Genomic DNA, 6000 nt, shown 5'->3' on the forward strand with positions numbered 1-6000 from the left:
CAACGACCAAAAGTACAGACAAGTGGTCACTTTGGAAAGGTGAATTATTATATAGGGGAAGCTTGCCTAATATGGACCAGCTTCCAATATGGACCACCTTCTGTTCTGAGAAACTAACGGTGCGAGCGCTCAAAACAATTTCATTTGCCCTCTCTAAATAACTTGCATATGCAGAAACACAAACCACAAAACCGTTAGTTTTTTCCTCTTTTTTTTGTTTACACTTTTAGCAGCGTTCACTCCTATTTGACGCTTAAAACGGACTAGTTTCTGTCGACAGACAAAGCTGTTATCACACAATATTTGCTGTATCTGACAGTTAAGACTGTATTTGTTACATTTTAGCAGTGGGGGCGGGGATATAGCTCAGTTGGTAGCGCGCTGGATTTGTATTAAGTTGGCCGCTGTCAGCGTGAGTTCGATCCCAGGTTCGGCGGAAATTTATTTCAGAGTCAACTTTGTGTGCAGACTCTCTTCGGTGTCCGAACTCCCCCCCCCCCCCCCCCCCCCCCCCCCCCCCCCCCGTGTACACTACATTGGGTGTGCACGTTAAAGATCCCACGATTGACAAAAGGGTCTTTCCTGGCAAAATTGCTTAGGCACAGTTAATAATTGTCTACCTATACCCGTGTGACTTGGAATAATAGGCCGTGAAAGGTAAATATGCGCCGAAATGGCTGCAATTACTGGCCGTATAAAATTTCATCTCACACGGCATCACTGCAGAGCGCCTAGAACTGTACCCACGGAATATGCGCGATATAAGCCTCATTGAATTGAGTGTTGACCCCGTGTTTCTACTGCCAACAAGAAAATTAATAATAGCAACATTCCACTTTTCCATAGCGCAAGTCCCGATAACAGCTCCACGAAACATAAAAAACAGACATAGAAAAAGTTTTAGAGGCCTCTACGCGTTTTTGGCAAAACGCTGCCGATTACGCGAAATGGGCATAAATGTTGCCGATTCCGCGAATTCAGCAATTAACACAGGTGCACGCTGGCGAACGCACACTTGCAAACACACTGATAGAGATGAAAGCTGAAATCAGAAAACAAGCTTGAGGATTAGATGACTCATTTACTTCAGCTTTAAAAAAAATCCTTTTTGCTTTTGTGTAAAATTTAGGAAACCTGTCCGAATCAGTTGAATCTTAACAAGAGGCGAAGCCATCAAGGCTCACGTAAGAAATCGACAAACAGTAACACAAACTCAATCACACACACACACACACACACACACACACACACACACACACACACACACACACACAGAAAGAGCATAGGTGAAACTGTGCAAGAAAGCGAGACACTAGATCTAGATCTGTCTGTCTGCATGTAGCCTACTTACAAGGACACGACTGCCAACTAGTCTCGGCGCGCTCAAAATAATAATGACCGAGACTGTCAGTACTTCCTTCGCGTGACGTCTAACCCTCTTACGTCATAATGTGACGTCAATGTAATGTGACGTCTTCAAATGTTAGAGTTTCTACCACAGACATACACACGCACAGACGCACGCACGCACGCACGCACAGACAGACAAAGTTACGATCGCATAGGCTACACTTACGTGAGTCAAAAATGAGTCATTTCTATTATCCTGATGGGAAAAATCATACTTGCACAGATGATCTGTGTAAATCGAACACATAAGATCGCCTTCAGCATTTGACATAATAAGTAACCTCTCCTACTGACAGATACTAAACAAGTCTATTTTACCCTGACAAGATCTTACACTCTGCCCCCCAAAATGTCTGGGCAAATAGGAAAGAGAACTCACAATGTCGTGCAGAAACTACTGCGGATGTTGATCTTCATGGATTAGAAAATATCATGACGTTACCAACAAGTACTGATGACGTGGAGCACACGTGGTCTTCCCCTTTATGTACGCACTTGTACTTGGTGTAAATAGATCTATTATCAAAGTAGATTTACTGGATTTTACTAGATCTCTTTATGAAGTTTATCAGATCCCCGTTTGACACGACTCGGGGGGAAAATGATGGCAGGGAAAAGCCCTTTCACGATTTCCAGCCTATGTACCGCGGTCCGCAGTGGCAGTACTGGATGACTGGTAAGTAAGGGACAAGTTTTGTTAAATGTGCTTGGAACTCAAGAAAGTGTCACACGAAAAGGCTATATGGGTGGGACGTCAGCCGGGCTGGGGCTTCTCCCACAATAAACTCCAGATTGAATGCTTCCCCGTCAAGAGGTACAGTTGTCTAGAGGGAGAGAAGCATGTCAAGTTCTTGCAAGCAAAGCAGATTTTTGATGAAATTCAACAGATTTTACACCAAAATGTCAGTGATTTATTTGAAAAACGCACCGAGTGGTTACGTCCTTTGAATGAGAAAAAAAGACTATGCTAACCTAAGAAAACAAAAACAAAAACAAGATTAAACAAACGATACTCTTGATGAAAAGTGTTCAATATAACGAAAAATAACCGTGAAAGAAATGTAGAAGCTGGTACTCACATGTTCCACGGTAACAATGTTGAAGACACATCATAATCACCTACATGTATTATATATATATAAATATATATATCGACTACGCTGGCTATAGACTAAACAGTGACAATAATAACATTGCCCTCTGACCGGCTGCTTGTGCTGACACGCGGAAGTTCGTTTCAGGTATGTCAGTTCAGATACAATACACTCAGCCCATATTTTTACTCCTGATGAAACAAGCAAGTAGGTTTGTTCGAGCACTTTACTGAGTTACCGAGATAACTTTCTGTCGTATTCTTACTGGAGCACTCTCACAGACAAACGGACACTGGGACAGAGAGAGAGAGAGAGAGAGAGAGATCGAGAGAGAGAGAAGTAAAGCAACATGACAAATAAACAAAGTAAACGAACGAACCAGCAAACAATCGACAAGTAAGCAAACAAGCAAATAAACATAAACAACAAAATGACAAAGTAAGCAACATACAAATCGAAAGCGAAACATGCAACATGTTACTTGAGGTTACACATGAAAAGTGATCGACGGTAAAATTCACACGATACCAACGTTTACACTAATTAATGATCTTATTACAGACGGAATGGAGTTCCACACCATAGCGCCAGAGAAGGCTTGACTAGTTTTGAACAAATCAATCCTGGGTATTGGTGGTAGAAAATTGATAGACCCGTACCTTTCGGTGACTCTGTGAAATAGGTCCTGAATATAGATGGGCACTTCGCCATGATATACTTTATACATCATTACAGTCTTATTAAACTGTAACTGTTTAACTAGCGGCAGGTAGTTTAGATTCTTTAACTTCAAATCAGCTGATAATTGTGGACCATTTAACATGATTTTAGCTGCCCGACGATGTAGAGAGTTTAACTTTTTCATGTGAATATCAGAGACACCATCCCAAAGAGTTGATGCGTAATTAATATGGGATAAGATGTGGGCATGATAAAATAGTTTTAGTGTTGCGATATCGACATATTGCTTTAACTTTGATAGCAGAAACAAATTCTTGGATACTTTTTGACAAATATAATGTACATGAGATTGCCATTTTAATTCTTGATCGACTATCACACCCAAAACACGATGTTCCGTTACCTGCTGAACAGGTTGTGATTCCAGAGAAAGATTTAACTTAAGAGGTCGTGACTGGTGTTTTTGTCTTGTTGTAATAATCATGCTTTCTGTTTTTCCTGGGTGCACTATCATAAAATTCTGGTTACACCAACTCTTGACTTCATTCAGACTAGACTGTAAGGAAATTTCAATTTCTTGAACAGTCCTACAGCTTGTGTGAAGCGTCGAATCATCTGCAAAAAATTCCGTTTTAACTTTGGAATTAGATCTATATATGAAGGGGGAGGTCATTAATGAATACACAAAACAAAATAGGCCCTAAAACTGACCCCTGGGGGACTCCACTCTTTAAACATCATTTGGGAGATGTTTTACCGTTTATAGAAACATACTGTGTTCTGTTGACAAAATATGATTTAAAGAATGAACACGTTAAGAATAAGAATAAGAATACTTTATTATCTCATAGAGAAATTCAGGCGTGGTACATAACAATAGTACAAACAAGACATTGATTTTACATAAAACATATAGCACTATATAACAGGGCAGGTTATTGAAACACCTTCCACGTTGCGGGATTGTTCACGTACAATGCGAGTTTATGTAAAAGTAATGTGTGATCTACAAGATCAAAAGCTTTCTTAAAATCAAGAAATACAGCCCCTGATATGTCCGAACGATTAATTGCCGATAGCCAGTTATCACATAGTGATGAAAGAGCTGTACTACAGGAATGTTTGAGAGAGAGAGAGAGAGAGAGAGAGAGAGAGAGAGAGAGAGAGAGAGAGAGAGAGAGAAAGAGAGCCAGCCAGCCAGCCAGCCAGCCTGGGACAGCCGGAGAGAGAGAGAGAGCCAGCCAGCCTGGGACAGAGAGAGAGAGAGAGAGATATATATATATATATATAGAGCCAGCCAGCCAGAGAGAGAGAGAGAGAGAGAGAGAGAGAAAGAGAGAGAGACTGAGAGAGCCAGCCAGACAACAGACACACACACACACACACACACACACACACACACAGATAGACAGACAGACAGACAGATAGAGACAGTCAGACAGACAGACAGATCGATCAGAGAGGCATCGACCCAGAATAAATCGCACCTCAGTGTACAGCTTCAGTCTTGACACCTGCCAATGCAACTCAGTGAACACCGTCGGGCACGCTGGGATGCTGCCGTCTCAAAAGAGGCGAGAAATGTAATCACCTTAACCCAGGTGATCCCTGCTAGGTGATAATCACACCAATCCCACCGACTGAAATATTAATTGGCCGAAAACCACAACCCAGAGGACAGGGCCTTCATCTGATAGCGGGCCTAGCTCTTCCCTCAGTTCTTTCGATGCCCTCTTCAGTACGTTTGCAATCGTGTACTCGCCTCGGACTGTACAGTACACGTGTTGCGGGAAGGAAAAGGATTTGAGCAAATCAGTCACAAGGAGGAACAAAATGGGAGATTCTTTGTGCTGGAAAACACGCGCAGAATGAAGCAGAAAACGTCTCGAAAACGTCTTGTCGTTCACAGGCTGTGTAAAAAAGAAAAAGACAAACAAGTCGCGTAAGGCGAAAATACAATATTTAGTCAAGTAGCTGTCGAACTCACAGAATGAAACTGAACGCAATGCAACGCAGCAAGACCGTATACTCGTGGTCCACCGCTCACGGCATAGGCAGTGAAATTGACAAGAAGAGCGGGGTAGTGGTTACGCTATGCTGCATAGCACGCTTTTCTGTACCTCTCTTCGTTTTAACTTTCTGAGCGTGTTTTTAATCCAAACATATCATATCTATATGTTTTTGGAATCAGGAACCGACAAGGAATAAGATGAAAGTGTTTTTAAAACGATTTCGAAAAAAAAATTTTGATAATAATTTTTATATATTTAATTTTCAGAGCTTGTTTTTAATCCGAATATAACATATTTATATGTTTTTGGAATCAGCAAATGATGGAGAATAAGATAAACGTAAATTTGGATCGTTTTATAAATTTTTATTTTTTTTTACAATTTTCAGATTTTTAATGACCAAAGTCATTAATTAATTTTTAAGCCACCAAGCTGAAATGCAATACCGAACCCCGGGCTTCGTCGAAGATTACTTGACCAAAATTTCAACCAATTTGGTTGAAAAATGAGGGCGTGACAGTGCCGCCTCAACTTTCACGAAAAGCCGGATATGACGTCATCAAAGACATTTATCAAAAAAATGAAAAAAACGTTCGGGGATTTCATACCCAGGAACTCTCATGTCAAATTTCATAAAGATCGGTCCAGTAGTTTAGTCTGAATCGCTCTACACACACACACACACGCACACACGCACACACACACACACATACACCACGACCCTCGTTTCGATTCCCCCTCGATGTTAAAATATTTAGTCAAAACTTGACTAAATATAAAAAGACAAAATTTTACGACGTTGC

Source organism: Littorina saxatilis, linkage group LG12 (genome assembly GCF_037325665.1).
Source record: "Littorina saxatilis isolate snail1 linkage group LG12, US_GU_Lsax_2.0, whole genome shotgun sequence".
In the NCBI taxonomy this organism is placed as follows: Eukaryota; Metazoa; Mollusca; class Gastropoda; order Littorinimorpha; family Littorinidae; genus Littorina; species Littorina saxatilis.